Source organism: Chlorocebus sabaeus, chromosome 14, assembly GCF_047675955.1.
Source record: "Chlorocebus sabaeus isolate Y175 chromosome 14, mChlSab1.0.hap1, whole genome shotgun sequence".
NCBI lineage: Eukaryota > Metazoa > Chordata > Mammalia > Primates > Cercopithecidae > Chlorocebus > Chlorocebus sabaeus.
Genome location: NC_132917.1, coordinates 65,481,490 through 65,499,246, shown reverse-complemented (window position 1 = coordinate 65,499,246; position 17,757 = coordinate 65,481,490). Strand labels below are relative to the sequence as shown.

At 42.1% G+C, this 17,757-nt stretch overlaps 1 long non-coding RNA gene across 2 annotated transcripts in view; it reads right to left on the bottom strand.

The window, feature by feature from the left end:
• LOC103220145 (uncharacterized) overlaps window positions 1–9,825 on the bottom strand; it is an 84,929-nt gene extending 75,104 nt beyond the window's left edge. For both annotated transcript variants that reach the window (XR_012095336.1, XR_012095335.1), the window contains exon 1: window positions 9,598–9,825. This is a non-coding gene — a long non-coding RNA (uncharacterized lncRNA). The remainder of the gene's footprint in view (window positions 1–9,597) is intronic.
• Between the last annotated feature and the right edge of the window lie 7,932 nt (window positions 9,826–17,757).

Genomic DNA, 17,757 nt, shown 5'->3' with positions numbered 1-17,757 from the left:
CTTTAAATAAGAGGATTTCGGAGACAATTGCCTTGATGAATATAAACTCAAATGAACCTTGAATCTCTTCAATTATTCTTATTTAGAATTCATTTTCCTTTGAACTTTCATTTAACTCAAAGCACAATGGTTCCATTATAAATCAAATGCAAGCTTGTCTTTCCTGCAATAACAAGTATGCTTTAAATAATGAAGCAACACCTATGATCATAAAAGATAATGTTTCAATGCACCAAAATACAGAAGGTAAAGAGATTTATTATCCTGGTTCAATGAAGAGGAGGTGAATATTTTTGTAGCAACAGACATCTCTATTGCAGACAACACTTTTTGCTTGACTTTGTTGTGTATTTCCTTTCCCAGAAGACTGGGTTGCCTTATTACCAATGACAGAAATCCAGGATTCAACATGCAATGCTTTTGGTGGCCGAGAAGCTCAAATCTCTCCTTGCTTCATTTCCCCAAGAGACTAATGGGGATGAAATCTCTCAACTTCCCTGGGCCTCTTCTCTACTATGAAAGGGTTGGGTTAAATCATCCTAAATTCATCCCAAGCTCTAAAGACTATGACTCTGTATGCCTTTCCTTTTGCACACAATTATGGAGAGGAACAACCAAGTTAATGGAAACAAACATACTTTAAAAGGCATAAAAGTGCTATACATAGCACTTGATGGTTTTCACTCTGCATTTTGTAAATACCTTTACACATCCATTATGTGATAACACTGCTATCCAAACTATGCTAGAAAAACCTTGGCGCATCTCCAAGTCATTACAGATAAAAGAGTATAATAAACAACATTTTCTAGAGTTCCCATAATAAATTCTCTTGAAGGAGATCTAAATCCCGCATAATAGGTCAAGTAGCCAAACCACCCCAAACAAGAGCCTGCTTCCCCATGGAAAATCTCATCAGCGGACAGGACACAGAACTAAACTAAACAGGTAGGCTGAGCAGCTGGAAGGCTCTCTTCCTGTTATCTCTTTATGCATTCCATCTTCAAAGAATTTTGACCTGTCTTCAGTACACCCTCGGGTGTAGGATTTACATTTTTAATATTGGCATTTATGACGTGGTGCTTTCTCCTGGTTAATTGGTATCAGAGCAAAATGTTTGCCTCTCTCCTGAAATAAATCTCTTCAAGAGCTTCAATCACACATTCTTTTGTTCTATCCCTCATTTGAAACGGGTTCTATAAAGCCGCCAGACCACGCTACATAATCTTTCGCCTCTCACGTTTTTAAATCTGGGGGTTTATGCTTTAATGGCTTTGATGTGCTTACTATTCAGCCTGTTACTTAAACCACGTTCTTCCCCATCCAACACTCGGCTCTCCCTCAGCCTCGCAGCCTGTACCCTCTGAGGCTGAAAGGATTTATTTATCATCCAGAACGTTTCCATAATTTTGGAAACATATGTTTTGAAATTACATTCCAATATCTCATACTATGTTCTTTGTCTTGCATCTGTTCTATAAAAACAAACAAAACACACATAATTATATTCCAATGGCTGCAAAGTCTACATTTTCCACAAGAGTTGGTTCTTCCATAAACAGTAAGAAACACAAAAAAGGCACTTACACACCCCTTCAATGTCATCTGAAATCACATTCTTGTGTTAATTAGAGCTAACCACTGATAATAACAAACTTCTACATCATAACTGTGTGAAACTTTAATTGACTCCTTTCCAAATCCATTTCAATTTTACAGCATAATCTCTTCATTGAAAATTAGCTATTGTTGAAAACTCAAATTCTCAACAAAATACTCAACTTTGCATGGACAATGACTCAGTAATCTTTTATTCTCCTAGGGTATGACTTGCATTAAATAAATATACTTTTAAAAATCCACTTCTCTCTCTGTAATATCCTAGTGGAAAGACAGTAAGTCAATGCACAATTATAAAAAAGACCAGAAAACAAAGAAAAATAAACCTGAATGAAACAAGCAATTGACCAAAAAATTTATATACATATTTCATATAACTATCTTAAAATATGTTATATTTCATGTAACATATACTATGTTTTTGTCTTGCATCTGCTCAAAACTCTTACCCACCCACCACACAAACGTCCTTCCTCCCTCCCTCTCCTCTCTCTCTCACACACACACTCACACACACATACCATTTAAACATAACCCAATTATTTTAAAGCTTTACACACACACACTCACTCACATACCATTTAAACATAACCCAACCATTTGACATCCACCATGCTTTCCTAGAATGTCTGATGCCAAAATAGGACAAAATTAGATTAATTGGCATTGAAAAACCTCTCAAAACTAAGAACTGCTATTTATCCTATTAAAAATAAAATGTTACCACTAAAATAAGTTTCCTCTCCTAGTGATTCTGCCCCTGTTACCATGCTCCTTTTATTCTTAGGATTTTGGAACTGATAAGAGAGGTAAGCCTGATGTCTGTGGTGGTGCACTGGTAAATATTTAACAACCAGCTCCAAGTGAGGGAACAAAACTCTGATGTGTAGCATTTGTCAATTTCTATAATGTAAATACCTTTATCATGGCCAATTTCAAGCTACCAAATGGATGTTGCTGAATGATGGAGTTGGGAATGTCTATGGACAACTAACTCCTCCAAGGTGGTACAAGCCGGTTCCACCACAACCACCAGATGCCTAGGACTCATCTCAGAGATTTTTAAATGTTCCCAGCACCTTTGACCTATGGCAACGGTTCTAGAGGCACTCTAATTCATAGAGCTCATGGTTTACTCTCAGCCATCTGTTTCTAGAATGTTTTCAGACATTCCTGTCAATTTCTTGGGCTAAAAATCACTTTCTAGGATCATGGGTGGAGAGGCCAATACTAATTCCCGTGTTCAGTCAATACACAATATAATCTATACAAATACTGGCCTCTGTGTGATCCAGTCTCAAAGATGTGTTCAAAGAAAACATGTGTAACATTCCAGAAGCTTTGAAAAACAGTATCAGTCTTGGGGTTTTCTTATAAAGTTTTATGCAAGTGTTTTACCCCAAAACCTTCCCAATCAACAACCCTCCTTAGACATTCTCATTCTGTCTCCAAAGTTTTATACTTATGTTAACAGCTAAACACACACACAGTTTCTCCCACATTCCCTCTCTCACGGTCCCCCCACGTTTATATACACACGCACACATGCACACACACACACACAGACACACACATCCTACATCATCATTCTGCTCCCTCATTCAATTCACACACCTTTATGTCAACACCACACTCTCTATCCATGACTGCCCTCATCATGCACAGTATGCTAGGAAACACAGTTCTCCCAATCTGACTGTTTTTCTCTAGTTCTAGTGAGTGATCTTCTCTATTCCATTATAGTAACAGAAGCTATTTGTGAATGTGACTTTGCAGACCCCAATAATACTAGGGAACACTTACCTAGTTCCCATGCTATACCAGGTACTAAGCTAAGCACTTTAAGTAGAGACTCATTTAAATCATGGAGCCAGGACCGAAACCAGGCAGAGTGGCACAAGAGCCCATTGTTCTCAACCACCATGCCCGGTTGAGTCTCAGGTCAATCAGAACAAAACCCACTGTGGGACCTTAACCACATCAAAAGTTCTGTATCTCAGTTTCCTCATTTATAAAATGAGACTAACAATAATGCCTGTCTTTCAGGGTTTGGAGGAGAATTGAATGAGTTAACATATGTAAAGTCCTTAGAACAGTAGCTGGCACATAAAAAAAAAATTTATTATGTTAGCTAAGTGTCAGCTAGTGTTAACCAGTGCAAATCCACTCCTCACAGCCTATGGAATCCCATGACTTTTCATAGTGGCCTCTGATAGTGTCCCCTGGGCTGGCAATTTTTTTCTGTAAAGGGTCAGATAAGTATTTTAGGCTTTGCAAGCCACATACAGTTCTCTGTCACATAATTTTCTTAGTTTTTATTTTTTATGTCTTTAAAAATGTAAAAACCATTATTAACCTGTGGGCTAAAACAGATCACAGACTGGATTTGGTCCACAGGCCATAGTTTGCTAATCCCCATGCTAGATGGAGAGAGAGAGCCCCATTTTAAATGCCATATGTTTTTAAAGAGGCAGCAGGTGCCATGTCTGGACACAAAGGTGGCAAAAAGCAGCCCCCGAAACAGCACAAGGAACAGGCCAAGGAGATGGACAAGGAAGAAATGGCTTTCAAGCAGAAACAAACAGAAGCTGAAGGGGCCCTGGACACAGGTGGAATTAAGAAATCTGCCAAAAAAAAAAATTAGTACACCCACTATAGAAAACAGTATGGAGGTTCCTCAAAAAAATAAAACTAGGACTACCATATGAACCAGCAATTCCACTACTGGGAATGTATCCAAAGGGAATGAAACCAGTATGTCAGAGAGATACCTGTACTCTCATTTTTATTGCAGCACTTCTCACAATAGCCAACACATAAAATCAACCAATTGTCCATCAATGGACGAATGGACAAGGAAAATGTGGCATATATACACACTGGAATATTATTCAGCCATAGAAAGGAATGAAATCCTGTCATTTTCAACAGAATGTTGAAATGGAAGACATCATGTTAAGTGAAATAAGCCAGACACAGAAAGGCAAACACGGCATGATCTCACTCATATGTGGGCTCTAAAAAAAAATAGTTGATATCATAGAAGCAGAGAACAGAACAGTGGTTATGACTGGGAAGAGGAGGGGAGAAGGGAGGATGGGGAGAGGTTGGTCAATGGGTACAAAGTTACAATTAGAAAGATGGAGTAAGTTATGTTGCTCTATTGTACACTAGGGTGACCATGGTTAACAGTAAGGTATTACATATTAGAAAATAGCTAGAAGGCTGGTCACAGCAACTCACGCCTATAATCCCAGCACTTTGGAGCCCAAGGCAGGAGATCACTTAAGCCCAAGAGTTTGAGACCAGCCTGGGCAACACAGAGAGACTCTAACTCTACAAAAAGATTTAAAAATTACCAGATGTGGTGGTGCACACCTGTGGTCCCAGCTGCTTGGGAGGTTAAGGTAGGAGGATCACTTGAGCCTAAGAGGTAGAGACTGCAGTGAGCCTTGATTGTGCCACTCCACTCCAGCCTGAGCCACAGAACGAGACCCTGTCTCAAAAAAAAGAAAGAAAGAAAGAAAAAGAAAAGAAAATAGCTAGAAGCAAGGATTTTAAAAGTTCTCACCACAAAGAAATTACAAATGCAGCCAGGCATGGTGACTCACGCCTGTAATCTCAGCTCTTTGGGAGGGCAAGGCCAGTGGATCATCTGAGGTCAGGAGTTCAAGACCAGCCTGGCTAACATGGTGAAACCCCGTTTCTACTAAAAATACAAAAAATTAGCCGGGTGTGGTGGCACGCACCTGTAATCCCAGCTACTTGGGAGGCTGAGGCAGAAGGATTGCTTGAACCCGGGAGGCAGAGGTTGCAGTGATCCAAGATGGTGCCACTGCACTTCAGCTTGGGCAACAAGAGCAAAACTCCATCTCAAAAAAAAAAAAAAAAAGAAATTACAGATATATGAGGTGACGAATATGCCAAATGCCCTAGTTTAATCATTATACGACAGATACATGTATGTAAAAATCAAACTGTTCCCATAAACATGTACAATGTGCCAATTTTTTTAGAAGTATTATAATGGGAACAAAAAAGAAATCTGGCAAAAAATAAGCTGCTCCTTGTGCCTGAGATGATGATGACCGTCAATTCCATTTCTATTTAAACATCTGCATTCTCTGCCATAATATCTTTTACCACCTATAACTAGAATAAAGAGTTGTCTTGGAGTCTTTTGCACATTTAAGAATAAACTTGGCCGGGCACGGTGGCTCATGCCTGTAATCCCAGCACTTTGGGAGGCTGAGGCGGGTGGATCACGAGGTCAGGAGCTCAAGACCATTCTGGCTAACACAGTGAAACCCTGTCTCTACTAAAAATACAAAAAGTTAGCTGGGTATGGTGGCATGCACCTGTAGTCCCAGCTACTCGGCAGGCTGAGGCAGGAGAATTGCTTGAACCTGGGAGGTGGAGGTTGCAGTGAGCCGAGATCCGCACCACTGTACTCCAGCCTGGGCAACAGAGCAAGACTCCATCCCAAAAAATAAAATAAAATAAACTTTTGTAAAAAAAAAAAAAAATGAATAAATAAATGTCATATGTTTTTATGCGAGCAAATACAGGAACTCAGAAAAACAAACATGTAGCAATTCACATGTTGCCTTCACAAATGTTCACTTATCACTTATTAAGTGCCAGGCACCATGTGGGTTGCTGAGGCGACAAAGATGGAGAAGGGTGTGGCTGGTCTCTGGGATGCTCACTGCTGGCTGGCAAGAAAGTTGCAGCACAGGGTGTGGTGAATGCTTTAATAAAGGAGCCAGGGATCAGCTCTAGGTAGGGGAAGGAGATGGGTGAGGAGAGAGTCCAAAGAGGAAAAGATGCTGGAGATAAAGCTTGAGGGAGATGAGGAATTCACTCAACAGACAGAGGCACAAGTGAGTGAGGAGGTATTCATAAAATGGCAGTGCCTGATATCCAAGGAAGTTCAAGAGGTCAGCAAGAGCCAGATTGGGAGGAGGAGAGGGCCCAGAAGACCCTGCTGTGGCACTAGGACTTTGTCCTGTAGACCTGTGGTTCTCAATCATGGCTCACTTGCACCCTTGACCTCCCAGCCTCAAGTGATCCTCCCACCCCAGCTTCCCAACTAGCTGGCACTATAGGCACACACCACCACGCCTGACTAATTTTTGTATTTTTTGTAGAGATGAGGTTTCGCCCTGTTGCCCAGGCTGGTCTTGAATTCCTTCGTTCAGGGATCCACCTCCCTCAGCCTCCCAAAGTGCTATGATTACAAGCATGAGCTACCACACCTGGTCAAGGAAAATCTTAATCTAGAGCCCTAGGTATAAAAGTAATCTGACTGAAGCTGGGAGGTGAGCCCATGCTCCTGCAAATCCTCTTCACCATCAGCAGGTCACAGGTGAGCTTCCTGGTAGAACAGGTGAAATTTGTGGCTTCCGGCAGTGGGCAGCAAGCTGAGGGCCTGGGGAGTCCTTTGCAAATTCTTCTGAAGTCAATACATTCCATCTACCTATTTTTATTTTGAACAGACATCCTGCTCTTCCCCAGTCCCTCTCCCTTTGCTGAGCTGCATGCTGACTTGCATCATCACAGAATTGTTTCTTGAGCATGTTTTCTCCCCATCAAGATGAATCATCCTGAGGACGGGAAGTGCATCTTGCTTCTCTTGTATCTCCCTCAACAAGCAGTGCAGGGCAAGACAGGACTGTTGAAAGGAAGGTCTCTTCCAACCTTAAGATATTTTTTCCTTTTTTGTTTTTTTAATTCTTAATGTTGCAAAATTGATGTCCCATTCCACCAACCTTAAGATCTTAAAACTCTCATTGGATAAAAGTATTTTCAGGCCGGACATGGTGGCTCACGCCTGCAATCCCAGCACTTTGAGAGGCCAAGGTAGGTAGATCACTTGAAATCAGAAGTTTGAGACCAGCCTGGCCATCATGGTGAAACCCTGTCTCTACTAAAAATACAAAAAAAAAAAAAATTAGCCAGGTATGGTGGCAGCCACCTGTAATCCCAGCTACTTGGGAGGCTGAGGTAGGAGAATCACTTGAACCTGGGAGGTGGAGGTTGCAGTGAGCCAAGATCACATTACTGCACTCCAGCCTGAGTGACAGAGCGAGACTCCATCTCAATCAATCAATCAGTCAATCAATGGAAGTGGAGTATTTCATGGGAAAGTGTGTGTGTTTCAGGATTCAGGGTTGATTTGAACAAATTCTTCTGTTCATGGGACATTACTGTTTGAGGTCAACACACAACCCTGCATGCCCACTTTTTACTAATTCTCTTTCATCTCCATTCCACAGTCCAGTTTCTCTCCCCATATTGACAAGCATTGTATTGTGCTTATATGTATACGTGCTTTGACTATTGTCTTGTATGCATATATTTTATCGTATAGAAATGTTATGTTCTCATGTTTTAGATATCATCTGGTCTCTTCCTTTTTTCACCTAGCATGATGTTTTTGAGATCTATCCACATTGCCACGCATGCATCTAGTCATTTCTCCTAGATGCTGCATACTGTTCCATAATCTGTACCCATCAGATTTAACATATCCAGCCCCACAAGGATGAACAACTAGAATGTTTCCAACTCCTCACTACCAACAAACAATGCTGTGATTATCTTCCCATATATGTACTTATGAATCTGTATGGGAGGCTATGATGGGAGCGGTATATTCACAGCTGTAATCCCAGCACTTTGGGAGGCCAAGGCAGGCTGATCACTTGAGCTCAGGAGTTTGAGACCAGCCTAGACAACATGGTGAAACCCCATCTCTACTAAAAATACACACAAAAAAATCTATATGGGAAATTCTCCAGCATGTATTCCTGGGATTAGGAAAGCTGCGTCACATGGTGTGAGTATACTTGGCTTCACTGAGTACTGCTAGGCTGCTCCCATTCTCCCTCCCACCAGCATAGCCTGAGGGTTTTGAAGGCTCACATCCCCACCAACGTTGCACAATACTCAGTGTTATGGATTGAAATATGTCCCCCAAGAAAGATATGTTAAAGTCATAACTCCCAGTAGCTCAGAATGTGACCACGTTTTAAAATGCAGTCAAGTTGAGGTCATTAGGAAGGGTCCCGATCCAACATGACTGGTGTCTTTGTAGAAAGGAAAATATTTGGATCCAAAGGCAGTCATGTATAGAGGGAAGACCATATGGACAGACACAGGAGAACATCATGTGAAGATGAAGGCAGAGATTGGGATGAGGCATCTACAAGCCAAGGAAGGCCAAAGATTGTCAGCAAACCACCGTAAGCTAGGAGAGAAGCCTGGAACTGATTCTTTCCCACACCTCTTAAAAGAACCCAACCCTGCTGACACCTCGATTTTGAACTTCTAGCCTCCAAAACTATAAGCAAATAAGTTCCTCTTATTTAAGCCACCGAGTGTTTGGTACTTTGCTATGGAAACCCTAAGAAACTAATACCCTCTACTCTCCAAGTTCTGCCACTCAGCTAGGTGTAACATAAAATATTGATTTTTTTTTCTACTCATTTGTGAGTTTGCATACTTCATATGCTTTTTAGTCATATGAGCTTCCTTGTAAACTGAAAGTTTTCAGTCTTTGATTGCTTTTTCATAGGGGCTGCTTTTTTTTTTTTTCTTGATTTGCAACAGTTCCTCATAAATTCCAAATATTAGACTGTTGATATTTACAACTAGAGTCACCCGAACAATTATCTTTCTGTTCATTTTATCAATTTCTCACTGGGCAAAATTGCTTACCTCCTATTTAATCAAAGTCATCCATTTTGGGCACATGATTTGTGAATTTAGGATTTTGCTTAAGAAATCCTTCCCCACTCCTATGTTACAAAGATAGTCTATTATATAATATTCCACAAACTGTATTATCTTTAACATTTAGAACCAATATATGTATATGGTATGATACAGAGACCTGTTTAACACAGCAGTATAACAAAACACTCCAAAATGTAGTGGCTTAAAACAACAAAAACATTTATTTGGCTCATGTACCTGCAGCACTGGCAAGGATCAGCAAGGATGGTTCATCTTTTTACCATGGAGTGTCAGCTGAAATGGCTCCACTGGGACTGAAAGATCCACCCTCAAGTTGGCTCACTCCTGTGGCTGGCAAGTTGGTGATGGCTGTCAGCTGAAAGTTCAGTTAAGACTGAGGGCAGGAGCACCTGAGTTCCTCTCCACTAGCGCCTCTGCACAGGCTGCTTGGGTTTCTTCACATTATGATGGCTGAGTTCCAAGACAAAGAAAAATTCAAAAGCTGTATGACTTTATAAAACCTTAACATCACTTGCTCAGGCTATATTAGCTTTATATATAACTTCAAAAATCATTTAGCATGACTTCCACTGTCATCACAAACCTGCCCAGAATCACAGCGAGGAAACATACATTTCACCTCTAATAGGAAGAGGCTCAAAGTCACTTTGTAACGAAGCACACATGGGAGGGAGATAACGCTGCAATCCTCTTTGGGAATGGAATATGCCACAGGATCCAATTCCCTTAGTAGGTCATCTTTATCATTCATTAAATTCCTTACACACATGGGTCTGTCAACTGAGTGCTCTACTCTGTTACTCTGTTCTATTTTGCCACAACAAGGCTATGTCTTAATATCTTGATACAATATATCTTAATATCTGATAGGGCAACATTCCTCCCTGTGTTCTTTCTCAAAGTTGTTATTCATGAACCTCTTAATCTTCCATACAACTTCTAAAATACATCATCAAGCTCCTTAAAAATATCCTACTGGAATTTTGTTGAGATTGCCTTGACTTTATAGGTTAATTTGGGGAGAATTGTGGCCGGACACAGTGGTTCACACCTGTAATCCCAGCACTTTGGGAGGCCAAGGCAGGCAGATCACTTGAGGTCAGAAGTTTGAGACCAGCTTGGCCAATATGGTGATACCCCATCTCTGCTAAAACTAGAAAAATTAGCCAGGTCAGTGGTAGTGCACATCTGTAATCCCAGCTACTCAGGAGGCTGAGGCACAAGAATCGTTTGAACCCAGGAGGAGGAGGTTGCAGTGAGCCAAGATCATGCCACTGGACTCCAGCCTGAGCAACAAAGCTAGACTCTGTCTCAAAAATCAAAAAATTGAGGGAGAATTAACACAACTTTATATTGTCATCTGACTAAAATATGTAAAAATTACTCCATTTATTCATGCTTCTTTTTATAGCTTTTAAAAGTTTTAATATTTTACCTATAGAGATCTTGTTTATTTCCTAAATATGTAATAGTTTTTGTTGCTTTCATGAATATTATTTTTAAATTATATTTTCTAATCAGTTTTTGCTGGTATTGAGAAATTCTATTGCAATGCATAAGCTGATCTTGCATCTGGCAACCTTGCTTAACTCTAATGGTAGGATCTGCCATTTTTACTATGTAGATTATCACATTATCTGCAAATAGTGATAGTTTCATTCCTTCCCCTCTAATTCCCATCCTTTTTGTTCTTCATTTACAGTTGTCTAGAAAGTCCAGTGTTGTGCTAACAACAATGGGGGGTAATGGGTATCCTTGTCTTACTACTAGTCTTAAAATGTAATGCATCTTTCTCCATTAAGTATGATTTGTGTTCTAGGTTTTTCAATATAAATAGGCATTTAATTTTATCAAATATTTTCTACATTTACTGAGATAATTATGTGATTTTTTTCTTTTTGTGTTTTAGCTATGTCCTGTTTATTTGAATAGGAAGGATTCTTATTGTCATTTAGCATTAATCATTATTTATTTTTATTAATTTCTCTTATACTCATTAGGAATTTAACAAGTAAGCCTCCCTTTTAATTGAATAATTTCTTAGTAATATTATTTGGTTTCCAGACATACGAGATTTTTCATTTTTTAATTTTATTCTGATGGGATTTTTCTAGGTAACTTTTAGTCTTCTAGTGTTATATTCAAAGAACATAATCTGCATAATTATCATTCCTCGGAATTTATTGAGGCTTCCTTTGCAGCCTGGTATGTGGCCAGTTTTTACAAATGTTTCTTGCGTGCTCCAAAAGAAAATGTATCTCTATTGTTGTGCATAGTGCTCTACATAATTCTAATAGCATGAGCTTGTTATTATATTCATCAAATTATCTATGCCTCTGCTTACTTTTGTTTGAGTTATAGTTTCTAACCCTGGTGTCTTAAGATAACTATTATTGTTGATTTATAAATGTCTTTTAAAAAGAATATTTTGTAGAGTAACAACAGAAGTAACACAGAATAATTTGTCAGATCCCCTAAAATCAAAGGGATTTCATACTAGGAAATGAATGAAATTCAAGGCCCATACTCACTCAATCTTGGCTTGGACTGAGGGCTCCAAAGTGGCAACATAATATCTTGGCTACTTCATCTGCCCAAGGGAAACCTGTAAGTCTATGTGAAGGTAGGGTTAACCTTGATGTGCCCTTCAGGAGCTTGTGCCTCCAACATCTGAATCTAAATCGGGGATGGGCACAAGCCCCATCTTTGTAGCAGTGGTAGATCTCACCAATCAATCACTCTTTAGGTAGCCCTCCAGAAGCCAGAATGAGCTTTTTTGGCAACCTTTGTATCAACAGCAAATAAATGCCACCCTGCCTTTTTTTTTTTTTTTTTTTTTTTTTTTTTTTGAGATGGAGTCTCACTGTGTCATCCAGGCTGGAGGGCAATGGCGTAATCTTGGCTCACTGCAACCTCCGCCTCCCAGGTTCAAGCGGTTCTCCTGCCTCAGCCTCCTGAGTAGCTGGGATTACACGCACGCACCATCACACCCAGCTAATTTTTGTATTTTTAATACAAACAGGGATTCACCATATCGGTCAAGCTGGTCTAGAACTCCTGACCTCATGATCTGCCCGCCTCAGCCTCCCAAAGTGCTGGGATTACAGGCATGAGCCACTGCGCCTGACCAACCCTGACTTTTGAGACTTAAGGCATATCTAAGAAACTGAGGACTGTCTCTGAATTCTAGGTAGCAAAGTCAACCCAATGGCTCAATATTGATTTCTGACTGGCTCCAAAGCTCTGGACACAAGGATCACTCTATGCCCAAACTCCTCCAGTAACATGAAAACCCCTAGCATGTGAATAAGGTACCCAGCTATTTTGTGAGATTTCTCAAAGCGTTTCTGTTCTCCTGAGTCTGAATGAGGTTAATTTTCCTGAGCAAGAAGAACAAGTATGAATGCCCACTCCTCAACTTGGAGTCTTCTACATAACTTGAATGTTGAGAACTTAAATACACCACTGTGAGCTGCAGGCTCTTCTTGCACATATAACTATGCTCTTGGTTTAAGCAGGTGTACCAGTCAGGGTTGTTGGCCATAAACAACAGAAATGGCTCTGCCTGAACTGAGCAAACAAAGACTTTACTAAGGGCAGCTCAAAGACTCCAGAATGCCTGGAGAAAGAGGTTCAGGGAATTGGCAGGTGCAAAAGAAAGCCGGGTCCTGGAACCATAGCCCCAGATTCCCTACAGGCACATTTTGAAGAGTTCACCTGAGCCTGTGTCACCACTGCAAGTGCTTTCCTTGGTGACACAGACCCTGGAAACCGGATGTCACTGCCATTGCTGCTGCTGCCATCACCCTAGCGGGATCATCCCCACTTCTTGGCCTCACCAGCTCTCAATTCAGAGCCTCAGGCAGTGTCATGCAATTGCCGAAGCATCAGTGCTTGCCTGCATCCTAGACACCCGGGGGGCTCAGGAGGGCAGGTATTGATTGGCCTTCTAGGCTTCTCTGCTGAAAGGCTAGCTCTGCTCACCCTAAGAATCACATGGTGGGAAGTTTCTCAAATGTAGGAAGGGGATTCCCATGCAGCACAGACCTAAAAAGACAAAAACCACTAAGCTGGTTAGGGTGGATTGCAGAATGGGCTCCTCAGCATCCTTCTGGGAGGGTACAGGTCCCAGAATAATTTGAACCCCATTTGGACCTTATTTTCATCTAAAGATAGAGGATAATATCAACCAACACATGTGTTTGAAATAAGGTTTAAATGAAACAAACTATGTGTGGGTGATTTGTAAATTATACAATGTTATGTGGATGTGAGTGATTCCACTCACTCCTTTGTTCTTTCTGCAAATTTCTCGTGCTTCATCCGGTGCTGGTCCATCACATAAATTTCACCTTCAGCCTCTCAGCAGACAATCTTGCCTCTTACTCCAGAGAGTCAACAGAACCCACATGAAAGAAACTCTACCAGCTTCCCACCACCAAACTGACAGACCTACCTGCATCTACTTCATCCTCTCCGCCTTCACTGCTGTTTCCATGGAGATACACCTACTCCCTATCCACAGCCAATCTTGCCTTAGATAACTGGCTCCCACCCTTTCCTGCCTTCTCCAGAACGTTTCATTATCACTCGCCCTCTCTGTGTCCTGTATCTCTCTATTTCTTTGTCTCCACTAGATCCTTCCATCCTACTCTCTCCCACGTTATCCTCCCTACCTGACCCCCCAGACCTACATTTCCCATTGGCTACCACCCACTCTTACTTCTTTCCTTCACAAACATCTCATGAGTTGCCTGCATTTACTCTCTCCTCTTCCTCATCTCCCATCTACTCCTCAGCCTGTTCCAGCCTGACTCTCACACTTATGTATCCACCAAGCCTGACTTTGCCAAGTCCAAGTTGCCCCTCACAGATACATCTGTGGCTTTTGACACAGTGACCCATGGATCCCTCCTTCTAGAGACAACCCTTCCTTGGCATCCAGGACACTGTCCTCTCTCTCTCTGAATGCTCCTTGCAATCATCTTAGCCAGCTCCTGATTCTCAGGACAGTCTTTAAAGGTTGACTCCTCCTTCCCCTTCATGCCTCCCACATGCACATCATCCATCCCTAAATTCTATCCATTCCACCTCCCAAATATTTCTCTAATCTTTGTACTTCTACCCACAAGCACAGGACTGTAAAATCCTCCTATCTGGTCTTTCCACATCTACTTTGGCCTTCTGAACCATTCTCCATCCAGCAACCAGAGTAAGCTTTTTAACATATAAAAATAACCAAGTTGTTTCTTTGCTTAAAACCCTTCAATGACTTAAAATCCTTCAAATCCTTAACAGAGACTTCCATGTGCTACATGTCTCAACCCTGGCCCACCTCTTCCCACTCCTCACTCTCTCTTTTCCCCTGGTTTGCCTGCATTCAGCTGGTTGCACAGAGCTTTCCTCTAACAGCCCGAGCTCCTGCTCACCCCGGGGCCATTCCTCTTCCTGAAGCCAGAGCCTCCCTTGCACTGTACCAGCCATGCACTGCACAACTCCAGGGAACACCGTTTGCCTCACTGGCATCACAGACGCAGAATTACTACAATGATTCAGCAATAAACTGGCTTAAAGAGTTGTGTTCTTCTAATTATCAAAGAGTCTTTGCGCTAGCTGGCATTAGGGCTGTCTGAACACCCTTCCACTGCTCATCTGTTGGATCTCTTAAGTGTCATGTGGAGGGAGAATCCTTTCCTGACCCTCCAAACTAGGTCAGGTCTCCCTGCAAGTCATGACCCCTCCATACTTTGCCTTTATGTTACTTACCGTAATTATATACATTTGGGTAACTATTCATAATGTATCTGTCTTCCTGATGGACTATAAGTTCCCAAGAAATTGTGACAGTTTCTGGGATGCTCTACCCTATGTCACCCTGAGTCCACCAAGGAGGGCACAGTCAACTAACTGAGAAGTGACTTACGGATAAATGAATGAATCAACCACACGGACTTCTGTTATGGCTAAACAGCTCTCCTCTGCTGTCTGAAAATATCTAAGGCCCCGTTCGGCAACTGTCTAAGTTTCCATGCTTCTAAGCCACACGATAGAGGTCCAGTTGGTTGGTTTTCCACAAACAACAAATGAAGTTCCCCACGACCATAACACCACATTGTTCTGTTATCATTGGGGTTGCCGTTTCTTTATCTCTTTCTTTATTTTATTTTTTAAGAGATGAGATCTCACTATGTTGCTCAGGCTGGATTTGAACTCCTGGGGCTCAAGCTATTCTCCCAACTCAGCCTCCCAAGCAGCTGGGACTACAGGTGCATGGCACCATGCACCAGCTGGAGGCATATTTCAAACAAGCTAACCCACAGACCATGAGCCTGCCCAAACTCTCCTCTGCTGGCTAGGAAACAAGACTAACCTTCAGCCCAGAGCATGTGGATGACCAGGACCTCACCCACCACCCCATCCTGGAGACCAGCTTTCAGCCCTATACTCTTTCAGGCCAGAAGCCTGAGCCCATGTCCCTTTGGGCCACTGCTCGAGTGTGCCCTCTAAGAGGTACTGACCCACAGGCTACAAGAGTATTTGTCCCATTTTTCTTATCCCTTCCCAAAAAGCAGCACCACTGAGTAACAATTACAGATTGCCTACTGTGTACCTGCCTTTGTACAAAGCAATACAAACCATAATATTTGCCCTAAACAAGTTTAGTCTCCAGCTGTGGAGACAAGAGTGCATGTGAACAGAGAAGGAACTCTGAGCAGGGATTTGGAACATCCCAACCTTGGCCTCAGCACTAAGCCCGTCTGAAAGCTGTAGAGGAAAGTGGTTCAACGTGAGGTCAGCACATTGGGAGGCCGAGGCGGGAGGATCTCTTGAGTCCAGGGGCACAAGATCAGCGTAGGCAATATACTGAGACCTGTTCTCCAAAAATTAAAAATTTAAAAATTAGCTGGGCATGGTGGCACATGCTTATAGTCCCAGCTACTTGGGAGGCTGAGGTAGGAGGATCGCTTGAGCCCAGGAGTTGAAGGTTGTGGTGAGTTATGATTGTGCCACTCCAGCGCAGGTGACAAAGTGAGACCCTGTTTCAAAAAAAAAAAAAAGTGAAAGCAGAGGTTCTAGCCAGAAACCTGGAACTCTACTCCCCTCTGCTGTTTTCTTGCAGACTAAATAAAGATCTGCCCTTGCAACCAAAGAGGGAAACAGAAACACAGGGCAAATAAATAGGAGGGGAAGAACAGGACAGAAGGACAAAGAAGGGGGAACAAGTAAGGTGCAATAGTGAAATCAAAGCTATTAATACAGGGTGTGTCTGATTATGACAACTAATATTTGTGTAGTTTTTCACACAGCACTTACACAGGGACTTGCTCTCTGATTTCCCCAGCACTCCTGAGAAGTACATCATCCCAGCTTTACAGATGCTGAGACTGCAGCCCCAAAGACGGTGATGTACCCAGTCTTACATAGCTGGCAAGTGACGGAACTAGGACCTGAAACCCTGGCCTCTTACTCCAACACAGTCCTCATTCCTCTAAACTCCTTTCCTCCAGAAACAGCAAGTTTACAGGATAGACAAAGGAGAAGTGACTCCCAGTTCTTCACACTTCTGCAAAGCCTCTTGCCACACTCACCTCCTCCCCACCCCACCCTCTGCACAGAAAACTGCAGGTCACCTTATTGGCTTCCTAAAGAACATGCTAGTGTTTATTCGCCAACAGCCTTGGCAGGACCTCTGTGCTGCCAAACATCCTGTCCTGGGAGCCAAAGGGTCAGCATGGGGAGGACATGAGGCTTATGCCATCCTCATCCTCCCCTGGGACAGCTCATTACCTGTAGACACAGGTCTGGTAGATACTGGGAAGATGTCAAAGACCTTACAATGGGGCGTGATGATCTATCAAAATCATTATAATAACAGCAATGACAGCAGCTAACACTTCTTGAGTGCTTACTACCCACCACCACCATAAGAAGAGCTTTCAATGGCTTTGAATTGTGTATAAGCCTCATGACTACCTAATGAGGTGTGCTCTAGTCTTCTGTGAGAAACCAAGGCTCAGGGAGTGAACTGTCATGTCAGAACCATACATCAGCAAGGGTCAGAGCCAGGACTCAAACCAGGTGAAGACTCCAGGGTCCAAACTCTTAACCATCATATATACTGCCTCTTTGCTTTATGAATACCCTAGGTGGGGCAGCAGGGTGGTATAAACCCCAAACAACAGATACGATTAATGTCTACCAACATCTGGAGTGGCGAGAAAGGTTCCAAAGAGGAAATAAGACTGATGTGGACCAGTAAGAAGGAAGAAGACAGATGAGAGGTCCAGGGTCACTTAGAAGAGAAAGGTCAGAGCAAAGGTGAGATGGGTTCTGGCAGGGCTTATACAGGGAAAGAGGGGAGATTGGAAGCAGCCC